Here is a 16,728-nt window from a genome sequence, read left to right on the forward strand (position 1 = left end):
AGATGTTTATAGCTATGTAAAACACAAAATTTCCACCCTCAGAAAGAAACACCTCAAATTACCCTGTGGCTGATTATTAAAACCATTCCAGAAAGTGTTTCTCTCTCTCTCCCCCATTACATTGTTTGCCATAGCCTGGGATGAAGCTAGAAGCATTTGCTCAAGTGTCTTGTACCTGACTACATAGTATTTGCTGAACACTTTTGCTATAATTTGTATTTTACACTGGAGATTTCTGTGCCCTATGGGACTTCAGAGGTGGGAATTTAACTTACGGTAGGAAAATGGCAGAAATGGACAGGATGGCTGCTTTACTTTTAAGTTTAAAAACCAAAGAAGAATACTGAGGTGATCCAATTGCCAATCTCCGGATGTCATGTCTGGTTTGGCCCTCACTTCAGGCCATTTAGATATTTTTCCTGCACTGTGGGGAGGGTGTTAAAAGGGAAAATCCCATGTAGCTTCCTTAATCACAAATGCATTTAAAAAATAAAATAAACAGTGGTGTGATCATTTCTGGAGATCTAACAAATGAGATCTGTTGCACCATCAATATGTAACATATTGTAACATGTCAATTTTATTATTTGTGTATTTATTACATTTATATACCGCCTTTTTGCCAAGGCACCCAAGGTTAGTTACAATGTTAAGTTTATGAAACAAATAGATTTCCAGGGGTGGTGGGATACATGCTGCCGTAACAGCTCTCTCAGGCTGTTGATGAAAACATATGTGTTTTTCTTGACATAGGTATCCTGGCTTCTGGCTTCCCTCAGGTCACAGAGGTCTTAAGTATTCCCAGGGAAGGTGCCGCACTGGAGAATTCTGGATCCTTTTTAAATGGTGAATTTTGATACAAAGTCAAATTCTGAAAACAGACGGAGGGAATATTTTTAAACAAACAAAATGAATGGTAAGAAAACCATGCACTCTTTATGCAGGGCTTACAATGACATGGTGTTTCCTCTGTCTCAAACTTGGTCAAACTTTGTCATTAGTAGCTCTCTCCCCCCGCCCCCCAAGCACTGAACATTCACTGACAACATTCTAAAGGATTGGGACCCCTTTTACTTGAGACAGAAGCCTTTTCTTGGAAATAGTGCCTGGTATATTAAAGCTTCCAATTCACCACTTAAAACAACCTGTAAAACATACCCTCAAGAATGGCTAAAAGTAGCACTGACCACTAAGGTTGCTAGCCTGCAGTGGTTTATTTTTTATTAGCCCACCTCCCCACACCTACCTTGCTAATCACTTGTGGTTTAAAAGGGGGGGAATGATAACTATTTGTCTGAAAGCAATTCTTACCACAGACAAGCAGACAAACCTGATTAAAAGCAAACAATGACAGTGAACAAATCCCCTCTCACCTCCCATTAGGTTTGTTCCCTTGATAGAGGCTCTGTGCCTTTGCCAGATACATTGAAGACAGAAATTCAGCAGATTCTGCTTTTTCCATTGCTGCATCCTCAGGTTGGGGGCAGGGTGGGGACTGCTGAAATTCTCCTTGACATATTGTTGTCAAAGACACCAAAGCCCTGCCCAGGGCCGGAGCTAGGTTTTTTTGCGCCCTAGGCGAGATCACCTTCTGGTGCCCGCCCCCCCATTTCCCAGGGTTGTTGACTTTTTAAAGAAAAAATAAAAGTGGAATAAAAAATAAAATGAAAAAATAGAAAAAATAAAAATTGAAAAAATAAAAATTGAAAAAATAAAAATAGAAAATAGAAAAAATAAAAATAGAAAATAGAAAAAATAAAAATAGAAAAAATAAAAAATAAAAAAAAAATAAAAAGAGAGTTCCTTGGTTGTTGGTGAGGGGAAGGGGTAAAAAGCAGTCTCTTTACCTGGCCATCAGGGGCGCGGAAGGGGCGCCAAACTCAGTGGCGCCAAACTCAGTGGTCAATCAGCCGCCAACTCGCTCGCGGCGCAAAAGGGGCCAGCAGCGCTCCCGCCGCTGTCCATTGCCCCGGCGGCGCAGAAGGGCCCGCGGGCCTCCTGCCGCCGCTCAGCCTTGGGCCATGCAGCCCACGACGCTCCGGTCGCGCAGAAGGGGCCAGCAGCGCTCCCGACGCTGTCCGTCGCCCCGGCGGTGCGGAAGGGCCTGCAGGCCTCCCGACGCCACTCAGCCTTAGGCCATGCAGGCTCTGAGGCGCGTTGGCGGTGGCCGCCTGGCTGGCTGGCTGGCTCATGGTGCTTGGCCGGCCGGCGCTGTCGCTGCTGCGCTGGGCGCGCACACACTCAGTTTCCCCTGCCTCCCCGTCATGCGGCGCGGCCCTGCGCCCTCTGCAGGGCATTGCAGGGAAGCGCCTCTGCAGCCAGCAGCAGGAGGGAAAGCGGCGGGCAGGCTGGCAGCGCCCCCTCCACGACAGCGCTCTAGGCGGTTGCCTAGCTCGCTTATATGGACGCGCCGGCCCTGCCTCTACCTGTCATATAAAGGAAAAGTTTACTGTAGCACTGTAGTGGGAGAAGGCCTATCATTTAAAGAGTTGGGTGCCCTCAGGCTCTGATCTGAGGAATAGATGGGATGGAGTATAATAGATGGGATGGAGTTTGAGTGTATGTGAGGGAGAAACAGAGGCAGTTATGCAGGAGCTCCCTCTTTCTAGTAGTTCTGGAAGACCTTGGCTGACTGCAGACATAATTGTACTACTATATGGAATGCCCTAAGACCAGGCATCCGCAAACTTTGGCCCTCCAGATGTTTTGGACTACAATTACCATCTTCCCTGACCATTGTCCTGTTAGCTAGGGATCATGGGAGTTGTAGGCAAAAACATCTGTAGGGCCGCAGTTTGGGGATGCCTGCCCTAAGACTCCAATGTTTGTATGTTATCATGTAAGCCAGGGGTAACTAACATGACTGGGGCTGATGGGAACTGTAGTCCTACAACATGTTGGCTACCCCTGATGTTAGCCTTGTATACTGGCACAGATTCCCCCCCCCCCAATAGATGACCATATTTCCCCCTTTTCATCCCTCCATCCTGCTTTTAGCAGCATCTCTTGCTGTGTTGTCAGGATGTCTTGAGACTTGCTTAGCTTGCCTTGAGCAAGGAGCAAATCCAAACAAAAGGCAAGGTACCAAATGAATAGTGCCCCAGGTACTGCTCTTCAGGCCATAGCTGCCAAGTTATCCCTTTTTAAAAGGGATTTTCCCTTATGCTGAATAGGCTTCCTCGCGAGAAAAGGGAAAACTTGGCAGCTATGCTTCAGGCACAACCTTGTATTGAGAATACTGAACCTCTGCAGAGGTATAATGTGGTGGTGTATAAAGGTGTGGCATGGCTCACTGAGGTATAAGGCTGAATCCACTCTGAATCCACTACAGCTCTATCAAAGAAAGAGTCTTATTTGAGCTATTTTATATATTGGTAAAAGGTTTGCAGTAGTTTGCAGTGTCTCCCCCTGGGATGTTGGACTTATGAAAGAAAGGTTAAGTAATTGATTATCTGGATACTTAATATGCTGGAAATCTCAAGTCTTTAGTAGGGCAAAAAGTTTGTGGGATGATATTTGTGAATATCTGATCTAGTCTCCTGATCACTTGAGGTATTTGCTGTAAGGATAGTGAACAATGAGTTTCAAGGGTCTCTTCGGTTCCTGTTTTATTGATTTCAGTGGCTCCTTTTTGATGGCTTGATGCTGGACATGTACAGACACTTCTCTTTTAACAACAGAGCTTTTAGCATGGCCAAAATGTAAACTACTGCAGCAGTGAGAGGGCTGGTAGTATTTTGTCTGCATGGTTCTATTTCTGACTCTTAAGACAACTTTCTAGAATGAATTGCAGAGTTTTCTTGATTTGTGTTCTTCTACACTACCCTATACTGAAGATTAGAGGGGCCACAAGCTGAAAGAAATCTTCCTTGATAAAGGAATTCATATCCTTGAAAACAACTATATCTTATTTATTCTACCAGTGATGAATTATGAGCTCTGATTTCTGTACAGTAGTAGAGTTGTAGTGGAAATTTACCCATCAGAAACCAGAATATGTGGCTGCAATTTTGATAAGCTCTATGTGTGTGATAGAGTTTTTGTTTAAAAAATATTTTACATCTCCCACTCACTTGTCTGCCTGGGCTACAGCGCTGACTCAGGCATACTCTAGTCAACTTCTCCAGAATCAGAAGAGCTTTTATGAAATTGAAAAAATGGAGAATTAGACAACAGGTAAATGTACTAGTTGGAGGAGAACTCAGGTAGCTAACACTGAATAAACAGATCAGAATTTTAAGTTAGGCAATTAATATGTTAATTATACCAAGTAATGAAGAAACAGGATGAAAAAAGTATAAAATATAGTTACCTTAAATAATTTAGTGGTGTGTGCACGTCTTTTGTGCATGATGCATATGTTCTGTCCCCTCAGTCCTTTCTCTTGGTCTTTTCTCTCCTCGAAGGAAGACAGCCTTCCTTTGCTGTTTACTCTGTCCTGGGAGAAGATTGTCCTGGATCCAAAGCACTGTCATTCATTAGATATCTTACTGTTGACTAAGGGCTGCTTGCTCCACGTACAATCCGACTCCTGCACAGAGGGCATTTCCATGCTACAACCAAAATCTCTATGCAAACATAGCATTTGACAAGTCTACTCCCTGGATTCTTGCTTGAGGTACACTTGCTAGGAAGCTGCAACTGACTGTACATGTACATCTAGTAAATGTTTGTTCAGTGGAAAATGCATGTGTAGTATGTTGTTGTCTATAGGTAGCTTTACGTGAGAGTTTACTTTAAATCTGTCTTCTATCTAGGAATTTGGTAATGTGTGAAGTTGCTATAAGAAGGAAGTAAGCTGGGATCTAGTGCTTTGCACTAGTGGATAGTGGTCCCTCTGAGGTCAGTTGGCAGCACTGATGACTCATGGAATGCCCTCTAGTCTAGTTCCTTGGCCTCATTGGTAGGTAGCGTGGGATGCTTTCACTTTTGAGAAAATATTGTTTATTCTTCATTTGTTTACAGATTTTCTGCTTCCTTTCTTTATCAGAGGAAATAATTAAGGAATATCTTTTGTTTTTAGCATAATTCAAAAATTAGATTTTTGAATTAGATTGCTCATATTTGTAGCTGACTAAAGGACTTTTGTCCACGCAAGATGCAACTTGATTATTGTCACCCTGATATATTTCTATCTATGAAATGGCCAGGATATTTATTCTTCTGTTAAGGATGCCCTGATTAGTTTTAAGGCCTATTCGATTTTTCTGTATAATGAGGGCTAGTTAGGATTGTGATCTGGAGAATAGAACTACAACAGAATGTGAGTAGAAGTGTATTGGGTTACTTGCATTTTTAAGAAACTGAAGGACACGTGGTCAAGTTGTATTGCCCATCCTGTACTATTTTATGCTGTTTAGAGTAGCTGCACTTGCCAGGACTGTAGAAGTTGAAAAAGATAACTTAACAGTCCTTGATTCTGGTTCCCATTAGATTTGAGCCACAACTGAGGTACTTAAGTTTGGGCATGTTTATAAAACATTATTTAGGCATTATCTTACATGGGCTGATAGTAGAGCCTTTGCTAACAGAGGACCTTGTGGTTATGGAACCATTGTGCTGAAGATTTGATTTTTAAAAGCAGCTTGCCAGAAATAAAATAATCAGAAAAGGAGTTCCAACAGCATGTAATCAAGAGATGATGTAAAATAAAATGTGAAATGGGGCTGCAAGTGACCTGAATATCATTTCCACTGAAGCAAAACCTCATATACTCAATATTTTCACAATTTTGTATAGATTATATAGATTATAGAGAATCACTGGTAGAATGTATAAATGATTAATATACCATGACGGAAATATGTGAACAACTTGAACTTACTGCAGGACTTAAGTTACAAATGTGCATTGTTAAAGTCACTATGTCCCAAGAACAACTGCTGGCACCATTACCTGTATCATTTTGTGCTGAACTCCTTGTACCATGTAAAATGTGCTCTTGTCTTTTATGATCAACTTGGTTAAAATTACTGCTTTGAAGGATCCTTGAAACCCATGATGGCTTTGGATTTGGTGGACTTGGGGAGAAAGCCTAATTTCTGGCAGGAGCAGTGGGGCTGAATGGGGTGGTGTAGCAACCACCACATCTGTAGCCCTGCCACTTGTGCTGTCCAGGGCAAAAGGTTGAGGGTGGCAGTGCCACTTCCAATTTCTGCTGCATCGATTTCAAGCTGGCACATAGAGAGTCCAGGATCAGTCTCATTAACGGGAGTTGAACCAGGTTAGGATCCAGTGGATCCTTTGCCAGCCCAGCTCTGCCCCTAAAGAACCCTGTCCACGAGACTGCTACTGGCAAGGGTATCACTGGCAGAACCTTCCACTTACCTGTACATTGGGCAGGTGCAGTGAAGTGCTGGCAGAGTTCATGTTTTATAGTTGTCGATTCCTGTTCATACATTAAACACACACACACAGAGAGAGAGAGAGAGAGATTTTGTAGGTCAGCTCTTGTGCAAAACCTCTCTATTAAAAATAAATTAAAAGACTGATTTATGATCTGCACGCTTGCATTCATTTACATATCCCTTCACTCCCACTTTATGTTTAACTGCAAATTCCTGTTTGTCCTGATCCAGCAAGGCTCTTCTTATGGTCTTATTTATGGATGGATGGATGTTAATTCATTTGCACACAACATTCAATTGTTCTTTGATTAGCATTGTGTTTCACCATTTAAAAAAGAGCAGCAGGGGCAAGCCCCCCCCCAACCCCCACTGAGCTAGCTTGAAATTGGCTAATGCACTATGACAGAAGATACCTGTTCACTGAATGTTTGCCATTGTGACCAGTGGCTGCAGAGTACCGAACTCCTGACATTGTGAAGAATTGCTGCACAATAACATCCAAAATGCTGCCAAGTATAAATTATGCAAAAAGGCAAATTGATTTTGCAATGTAGTAGTGGGGAGAAGGCGTTATCCCAGATGTCTTGTGTAATGTACATTCCACGGATGTCGATTTCTGTTAGTTTTGTGACCGAAGAATCCATAGAATATTATTCAGAGTTGTTGATTTGTTCTTACAATCAAGGGGAAAGTTAAGGCCTTTGTTGTACCTACTTAATTTTTTATGTTACTCTTCCTTTTTAGACTGATTCATGTGTGCAACCTGTCCACATATACTGCCATCCAGCAGGTGATTTACTTATGGTTAATAGCAACATTTCCCTAGAATCTCACTTATCTTGACACAGTCAGAGGGAGAAAAATAGTGTCTGGCTTGCATGTGTGAAGCAACTGCCATCTTTAGGATTTTTGTGAAGTTATTTCCATTGGACACACTGGAAATAGCCCGCCTGGTTAGCTTTGCTTCGTATTGAGGTTATTTTTGTGCTTAAGATGCTAGCAAAATGTTACACTTAGCGTTTTACAAGTAGTCATATACCATATGCAAGTTAGGCTTGAGATTTCTTTTTTAAATGGTTTTTTATTAAATATTTTCTGAGGTTACAAAAGTACATACTGAAGCATTCCCTGGAGAAAGTCAGTGAAAGCTGACTGCCATTCTCTACTTCTTTATCTATGCCTATCTAAATTTCCTTAGGAGTTAGAAGGGAGAGGAGTAGGGACAATTAGCTGCTAAAGAAGAGTTATGATAAGCATAGATAAACAATGGAAAGCGAGAGATGGTGGCAGCTGCTTGATCTGTCTAGCTTTCTCTGGGGGAGACTTCAAACTTCTCAGCAGCCAGAATTTGGTTTACATGAAGCTAATTTTCACATAACGAATGTAATAGATAACTATTTTCTTATTCAGAAGTTGAAATACACCCACAATTAATATGTTCTGTTATCCCTGAATATGGTTTCTTTCCACGTGGATGTGTTGTGTTTTCTTCTCTTTTGTCCTTCCGGAACAGATATACACTCTTCTAGGTACCTTTTTGGGAATTTCTTCCTTCTCCAAGTGCCTAGAATGTTTTTAAGGCTGTTGTCAGCAGATATCCATGGACTCTCAGTGAATTATTGATAGCTCCATTCCACTAGCTTTCTTATTTTCTCTCTCAGCAAGGCTTCTACTTTGGCCAGTTAGCACGACTGTCTCCTGAATCAAAGTAGGGTTCTGCATGCTAATACAGCTTTTTTTTTTTGGCACAACACAGCTGTGACCAAGAGAAGGAGCACTGTAAGAAGAAGGAAGAAAGACATCTGTGAGAAATTTTGAAGCTTTCAAATTGTTGGGAAGCAATTTTTGCTTTGAAAGCCAATTTGTATAACATGCTTCACTGTATTTGGGATTCATCCCCATTGCTCTTAGAAACATTTCATACATTAATATTGGTTGCTTTCCCAAAAGTAGTCTACTTATGAAAGGAAATGTAATACATGCTCTGGAAATTCATAGTTCACTACAACAACCTTTGCAATCTCTAAAACATAATGTGTAGTTGTGAAAGTTGGCATCAATGAAACCCGTGACCAATTGGTTGTCACCAAAAGCAGGTGCTTTATACATTTACCTTAATCTCTTACAATAGGTGTGTTGCTTAATCTTCCTTTTCTGATCCGGCAGTTATTTTCTTTACTCTTGCCTGCTCTTGGATGAGACAGCTAGCCATTCTTCCCTTCCCCCTCCCTTGCTTCATTAATTCCAGTGTCACAAAATCCTTACAAAATGATGTTTATCTTGTTGGGGTTGCTTTGGGATTCTTCATTTATATTGAAGGAGAACAAGGGCAAGTTGGCCATAAGCTAGAATGATCCCAAAAGCTTCTTTAGGTGCATACAGAGACTTGACTTTTGACTTTTTCCTCACCCAGTAGCAACCCATGCTACCCCCAAACCTTAGGTTGGGGAACCCTCAGAACAGATTTAGGGGGTGCATGGAGGGAGAAGAGAGGGAGAGGAGGTTGTGCAAGGAAAATCCTTGCACTGATGCAACCATGGCCTTAGGGCTGCACTGATACTACGTCTGGTGTTTAAGCTTAGTGACTGAATCTCTAGAGTACTTAGCCACAGGAGTACTGTACCACATTTTTTAAAGCAGCAAGGAGACAGACGGTGACTTTATCAAAATGGTCCCGGGCTATGCCTTGAACTACAAAATAGCATCAGCACCATGGATTGGATTGGTACCCCTCATTATTTCTCCTGGACTCTGCAACCATCTTCTGAGGCCCTTCTTTGTGTGCTTCCTCCACAAGAGGTCCAGAGGGCAGCAACATGAGAATGGGCATTTTCTGTGGTGGCTCCCTGCTTTGGGAGTGCTCTCCCCAGAGAGGCTCATCTGGTGCCTTCATTGCATATATTTATGGGAATGTTAGGGATGTGGATTAGGATATATTATTAGATAGATCCTATCCAAGCTTGTGTTAGCAAGCTTCCAATATCAGCAGAGTGACATTCCCCTTTTGTGCGCAGCAAAGCATGTGCGTTAGATTCGCTAGAATCTCTATAACAATATTACACTTTATAGTTCAATATTACACTTCCTGGCAAAGGTCCCCTTTGTCCCTCTTAAAAGAAATACACAACACAGTGTTTATAAAATAAGATAGAGTTTACTTACAGTTTCATCCTGAGTTACAGCATAATCTCAGAAAGGCAGGCTTGCTTAGAAAAGTTACAAGTACTTATATATCTAGAGACTACTTAGTAAAGTAAGACTCCATTTGGTCTCACTCTTGGCTGCAGGCCTAGAGTGAGAACCATGCTAACTGGAGATTCTCTGAAGATGTGTTCCCTTCGAAGGAGGAAGTAGCTAAGAGAGAGAGTGATTGCAGGCTAGGGCTTATCTAATCCAACTCATTTGCATGTCTGAGGGAACAGGAACTGACCTGTAGTCAGGTGTCTCTCCAGGTGAGTTCCTGTTAGTGGACACTCTAGGAACTGTTGTGACTTGTCTGCCCCAGTGTTCCATCCCACAAACCCCTTCTCAGGCAATTCACAACATTCATTACATACAAAACAAAACATAAGCAACTTTATTCAACCACCCAAGAGTCCCAGCTTGACACGCAGGTTCTGGAAACTCTGTCTTGGCAGGGGTTTTGTTAGGATGTCTGCTGTCATCTCTGAAGTGCAGCAGTATGACAGTTCGACAAGTCCATCTTGTATCATCTGGCGAACGTAGTGGTACCTGACCCCAATGTGTTTTGAGCGTGCTAGGAACTTCTCACTCTGCGCCAGCTTTAGACAGCTTTGGTTGTCCTCCAGCAGGCTTATAGGTTCCTTTCTCTCCACGCCAAAGTCTGTTAGGAGTTGGTCCAGCCAGGAAATCTCTCTGCACGCTTCTGTAGCCGCAACATATTCCGATTCTGTAGACGATAAAGCTATACATTTCTGTTTATAACTGCCCCATGTAATAGCTCCGCCCCCATACATAAAGACATGCCCGCTTGTGGATTTATAATCAGAATTATCACCCGCCCAGTCAGCATCAGTGTACCCAATGAGCTTAGGGTCACTGACAGCTGGTAACTTTAATTTACAATCCATTGTACCCTTAAGATATCGAACCACCCTCTTCACACCAACCCAATCATGCTCAGTGGGACTACTCACTTTCCTGCTGAGAATCCCTACTGCATTGGCTAAATCAGGTCTGCATGTGGTAACTAAATACAAAAGTTTACCAATTGCTGAACGATACTCTGTGTTGTTTGGCAGCAGCTTCGAATCCTCTTGGTTCTTTAAGAAGTCTGTAGCCATCGGGGTGTCGACGGGTTTTGCATCCTGCAATTGCATACTCTCCAACAGTTCAATTATCTTTTGCTTTTGATTAAGTAGAAATGAACCATCCTGTTCTCTTTCCACTTGAATCCCAAGGTAATACTCAACTGGTCCTAATTCTTTCACTTGCACTTCCTTGTTGAGGTGCTGGACTACATTTTTATAATCCCTGTCATTTGACGTTGCGATTAAAAGGTCGTCAACGAAGGCAAGAATATAAGAAAATTGTCCATTACTCTGCTTAGTGTACAAACACTTGTCAGCTTCACCTTGCTTGTACCCAAGTTTCACCAGCATTCCATGCAATTTCAAGTTCCAGGCTCTGGCTGCTTGTTTTAAACCATACAGTCCCTTTTGAAGCTTGCAAACCAAATGTGCCTCATTTGGCTTTATAAAACCTTTAGGCTGCTTCATGTAAATTTCTTCAGAAATTTCCCCATGCAAAAACGCAGTAGCTATATCGATGTGTTTCACCTCCATCCCTTTAGATGCTGCGATGCTTAAAAGTAATCTTACGCTACTGTATCTCACTGTCGGTGCAAAGACTTGGTCATAGTCGTGGCCATATTGCTGTGAAAAACCTTGTGCCACTAGTCTTGCTTTGTAACGTTGCACCTCCCCTTCTGAACCCCTTTTAACCTTGAACACCCATTTGCTCCCAATTGCTTTCTTACCAGCAGGTAATTTTGTGAGTGTCCAGGTCTTGTTCTTGTGCAGTGCGTCAATCTCCTCCTGCGCGGCTTTCCTCCAGAGACTGGCTTCGGTGGCTGGCATCTGCTCTACCTCTTCCCAAGTGGAAGGTTCTGGTGGAGACGCTGACCCTGCAAAGTAGGACAGTCGTAGTGGCGGAACGCCCTTGTTGGTTCTGGATGAGCATCTGACCTCTGGTTGTGCAACCGCATCAGCATCCTCATCCTCCTCCAACGCTGGCATGTCCACGTACAGCTCCTCCTCTTCGTCTCTGGTGCCGCCAGGGGTCTGGACCTCTGCGTCTTCTGGGGTGTCGCCTGTAGGGGGTGTTGTGACACTAGAAGGTATATTAGTTCCTTGTGCTAAAGGAAAACTTATAAACTCTTCATCTGGTGACTCTCTAGAACAGTCAATAACAGTGTTCTTTGTATCAAACTTTCCTAGTTCATCAAAATGAACCACATGGTATGGGTCTACTCTGCCACTCTTTGGATCTAGAACTCTATATCCCTTTCCTCCAGGAGCATATCCAACCAGAATACCTGCTTTTGCTCTGGAGTCAAGCTTGTGTCTGCGCTCTTTGGGCACGTGGTAATAACAGACACTTCCAAACACACGTATGTGCTGCAGACTTGGGACTCTCCCGTGCCAAAGTTCAAATGGTGTGCGTTCTGCACCCTTTGTAGGCAATCTGTTTTGCAAATAAATCGCCGTATTCGCCGCTTCACCCCATAGCTTCTGTGACAAGTTGGCCTCTTTTAACATGCACCTTGTCATCTCCATAATAGACCTAAACTTTCTCTCAGCAATGGAGTTCTGTTGAGGCGTGTAAGCAACTGTAGTTACATGTGCTATGCCTTCTTGTGCCATGATGGCCTTCATCTGCCGTGAGCAAAACTCTCCACCATTATCCGAAATTAAGGTGGAAGGAGCTCTCTGGAATTTGTTCTTCACCATGTTTAAGTACAGTTTGAACAATTCCGGTGTCTGACTCTTTTCCTCTAGAAAATATCCAACACAATATCTTGAGAAGTCATCTATAAATATCAGAATGTACTTATTGTTTCCTAGGGAAGGTACATTCAGCGGACCACATAGGTCAGTATGAACAGTGTCCATGACTTTTGTGCTTCTCTTCTCTGTACAACGTGGGAAGGAAGGCTTGACTGCCTTTTCAGTTATGCAAGTTGTACAGTTTGGCATTGGTGTACTGCAATTCTTTACCTGTAGACCTTTTACCAGATTTTCCTTCTGCATTTTCAGGATAAGGTTGGTATCCCTGTGTCCAAGCCTTTTGTGCCAGAGTTCCAGATCTGGTTGATCCTTTCTGCTGGGTTGTGCGACCCTTGCAGACTCATTCTCTGAAATATCAATCTCATACACATCATTGATTAGTTTGGCTTGAATAAACACTTCACCATCTTTTATCACATTGCATTGTCCATTTTTAAATATAATTTCAAAACCTTTCTTGTCCAAGCTAGACACACTTATTAGATTACAGTTCAGCTTTGGTGCATACTTAACATTACTCACTGTAGTATCAAAAGACTCATTGTTCACTTTGAAATTCAAGTTCAAAGATCCTGCACCTATTGACTTTATAACATTTCCATCAGCAATTTCAATTTCAGACTGTTTATTATTGTCTATTTCATTGAAATATTCCCTTTTATAACAGAAGTGGCTGCTTGCTGCACTGTCCAGAAGCCACTTATTGCGCTTTCCTTCACAGCTCTGGAAAGCTACATTTCTTTCTTGCAATATCATTGCACGCCCACGACCCCCCTTCTTTTCGCCTTTTGGTGGAAAGGGGCGGGATTTATTCCTAGGTGCCCGGCATTCCTTCGCCATGTGCCCTTTTAAATTGCAGTTAAAGCAAATTATTTCCTTTGGCGTTTGTCTGGACCTTTGAAAATGCTTGGAAGCATAATTAGTGTCCTTTCTCCCTGTATTCCTTTCTGAAGAATCAAGGTAATCTCTGCATTCCTCTCTCAAATGATCAATCAGTTCTTCAAAAGTCAGGTCCCTTTTGTGATCCATGCAACTCTTGAATGAACTGAAGCTTGGTCCTAGAGATGCTATCAAAAATGAAACCTTTGTTTCTTCATCAAGGGCTTTAGGAGTAAGATCAATCCTCTGAACAATTTCACTAAATTTGCTGATATGGTCAGTGAATTCTTCTCTTGAATTCATCCTCAGCGCAGTTAATTTGCTCATCAAATTCCTGTAGGAGTTCTTAGTAGATGCTCCATACCTGCGCTCAATATCTTTTAAGATTTTAGCTGCATCATCTTTGCTATTAACTGATGTTAGATGCCTGTTGCGAAGTCCACTCAAAATTATGTATCTGGCCTCGCTGTTCATGCGTTTCCAAGTTGCTATCTTGGCTAAATCCTCTGCTGTTGTGCCAGTAGGCATAGGATTTTCAATGGCATCCAAAACATTCCTTGCATCTAAAAATGCTATCAGGCGTTGTTTCCAAAATACATAATTGTCATCATCTAGAGCCATGAATCCTGGCTTAACTCCACTATCAAAATCTGCAAAAGCCATCTTGGAATCTCAAAATTCTAAAAATTTCTCAAAATTCAAAAATTTGCCAAAAATTCCAAAATCAAAATCTCTAAAAATATCTCAAAATGCAAAATAATCTTCACTGCCTCTGAGTTCTCAGTGCTGTAAACTCTGAGGGAGGGGAGGGGTAGCTAATCCCCTAGGCACACTGGATAACAATAGACCATGTGCTTACCAGGAAGTTCTAACTGAAAAAATCCTACTCAGTTCAAAATCACAATCCAAAGCAATCCTTCAAAAAATACACAAAAATACGCAGTCCTGGGCCGTAATAACCCTTTATGGGAATGTTAGGGATGTGGATTAGGATATATTATTAGATAGATCCTATCCAAGCTTGTGTTAGCAAGCTTCCAATATCAGCAGAGTGACATTCCCCTTTTGTGCGCAGCAAAGCATGTGCGTTAGATTCGCTAGAATCTCTATAACAATATTACACTTTATAGTTCAATATTACACTTCCTGGCAAAGGTCCCCTTTGTCCCTCTTAAAAGAAATACACAACACAGTGTTTATAAAATAAGATAGAGTTTACTTACAGTTTCATCCTGAGTTACAGCATAATCTCAGAAAGGCAGGCTTGCTTAGAAAAGTTACAAGTACTTATATATCTAGAGACTACTTAGTAAAGTAAGACTCCATTTGGTCTCACTCTTGGCTGCAGGCCTAGAGTGAGAACCATGCTAACTGGAGATTCTCTGAAGATGTGTTCCCATCGAAGGAGGAAGTAGCTAAGAGAGAGAGTGATTGCAGGCTAGGGCTTATCTAATCCAACTCATTTGCATGTCTGAGGGAACAGGAACTGACCTGTAGTCAGGTGTCTCTCCAGGTGAGTTCCTGTTAGTGGACACTCTAGGAACTGTTGTGACTTGTCTGCCCCAGTGTTCCATCCCACAATATTTAGGTGCCAGTCAAAAATATCCCTCTTCTCACAGGCCTTTGTCCAATTAAACAATCTATGGCCTTTAAAACTTTATGGGGGGATTGTTGTTACTATATTATGTATTTTTGTGTTTTTATATTGTAAACTGCCCTGTGATCTTTGAATGAAGGGCAGTATTGAAATTTAATTAAAAATATAATAAATAAAATATAGTCCTGTTACTCATAATACTTTACCTCTGTAGAACAGGAAGTAAGAGAGCTTCTCTCTGGTCACTGACTACAAACAGTTATTGGCTTTCATATTCAGCCAAAATTCATGGGTGCCTGCAGTTGATAAAGGAAGCCAAGCAGAGACAGTGTGCAGCAAAGATTTAGGGCAGTTGTCGATTCTTGACTTTGGTGTAAGAGATAAAGAGGTTTGGAAAAAATATATTCCACTGGCTGCTGCAGAGTATTACAGTGCTCTGAACTATATAACGAGAGAGGATCTGGGAATTGAAAGATATTTTTAAAAATTGGGTTATCTAATTAAATAATTAGACTAGAAACAGCTTCTAATTTTCTCCAGCAATCTTCCTTGTGTAGAGAACATAAGGGGTGATTTGAAAAGCACATTCTGTGTGATAGAAAGACAAGTCACAGTTACATTGAGGACCCTGTTACATGGGCTTATGCAGAAGGTAAGTGCATGCAGATTATGTGCTTGCTGTACATTTGTGCACAATGTACTGTGTGTGGGTGTTGAGTAGGAGGCGTATATGCTGGGTGTTTGGGAGTGTAGTCATTAGAGAGTCTGTGTGCAAAGAGAGAAGCCATTTAGCTCTGGGTTGCTGCATGTGTGATTTAAATGTGACACAGACTTGCAGACATTAAGCTTATTTTGCATGCATAGAAAAAGAATCCGCATCTTGACATTTCCTCCTTGCTTCTGTGTTTTCAGCTTGTCCATGATATTACTGATCTACTTCTTTTTTCTATCTTGCAAAATATATAAACTATGAGCATGACAGAGTGGAAGAAAGCCGGTAACAGTAGGCTAAGATTGTGAAGGTAGTTTATTTCATCTAAAAAAATTATCCTGTATCTTAAATAAACCAAATTGTCTGCAAAAATTAGAAAATGCAATAAAATCTGCATAAACAGTAAGAATATGATTACTGTAAGTGCCTAATACTAGTTAATTTAGCTTTAAATTTAGTCTAAATCAACATTAAAAATAATGAAAAGATCTATGGAAAAGAGCATTCCCACCCACCCGTCCCCATCCCTGTAAAAGCAGGCAGTCACATTCATACTAACTTCCATAGAGAGGCAGTTATATAACCTAGAGGACAGTACCATGTGTCTTTAGAGATGCTGGCTCCAAGCTGTTTAGGGCTTTTTAGGTTATAAATCAACACTTTAAATTGGGACTGGAACTGAAAAGGCAGCCTGTATAGTTCAAACAAACAAAAAAACCTCATGTATCTCTGCTGCCTGTTTCTGTGAAGAGCTTGGGCCTAGGAAAGAAAGTGGCCTCTAGGTATACCTTCTTCCCTCTTGCGAGAGCATTCTTAATGCTGAAATAAGAATACTGCTTGCATTGTCTCACTTGTTGGGTCTGTACCTAGTCTCCAAGATAGAGTGCAAAGTAAAAAATTGGATTGCAGTATCCAGTAAATATTTTTCTGGCTGCTTTGTGAGACAAAACTTTATTCTCCAGGGCCTGTAATTTAAGCCAAAGTATTTCCTTTGTTCTTAGTTTTGCTTCATGTCCTTGGGCCAAACAATGACGTGAAATCACATTGATGGCTTAAAAGTTTAAGTGTGGAAAAACCTGTTTGCTAATCTGAAGAATGAAACCACCCCATACTGCTAACTGCACTAGATATGAATCATTAATATATATGGTTAGACAATACTAG

General features: G+C 41.6%; 1 protein-coding gene and 1 long non-coding RNA gene across 9 annotated transcripts in view; one reads left to right on the forward strand and one right to left on the reverse strand.

Moving 5' to 3' along the window:
• The window catches only part of DAGLA (diacylglycerol lipase alpha), a 97,789-nt gene that overhangs the window by 24,195 nt on the left and 56,866 nt on the right, over positions 1-16,728 (forward strand). The window contains exons 1-2 of one of the 8 annotated variants that reach the window (XM_060276978.2): positions 787-916; positions 4,407-4,618. The exons of 4 other annotated variants lie outside the window; for them this stretch is intronic. The gene's annotated coding sequence lies outside the window, so the exon portion shown is untranslated. Of the gene's footprint in view, positions 1-785; positions 917-4,406; positions 4,619-16,728 lie in introns of those variants that run through there. 3 more of the 8 variants (XM_088665266.1, XM_035123552.3, XM_088665270.1) reach the window with 3 other exon arrangements.
• LOC148687574 (uncharacterized) lies at positions 561-4,531 on the reverse strand. Its single transcript, XR_015948757.1, has 2 exons — positions 4,313-4,531; positions 561-871 (listed from the first exon to the last, which is right to left on the reverse strand). It is a non-coding gene; the product is annotated as an uncharacterized LOC148687574 (long non-coding RNA).

Source organism: Zootoca vivipara, chromosome 1 (assembly GCF_965207765.1).
Source record: "Zootoca vivipara chromosome 1, rZooViv2.hap1.1, whole genome shotgun sequence".
NCBI classification, from domain to species: domain Eukaryota; kingdom Metazoa; phylum Chordata; class Lepidosauria; order Squamata; family Lacertidae; genus Zootoca; species Zootoca vivipara.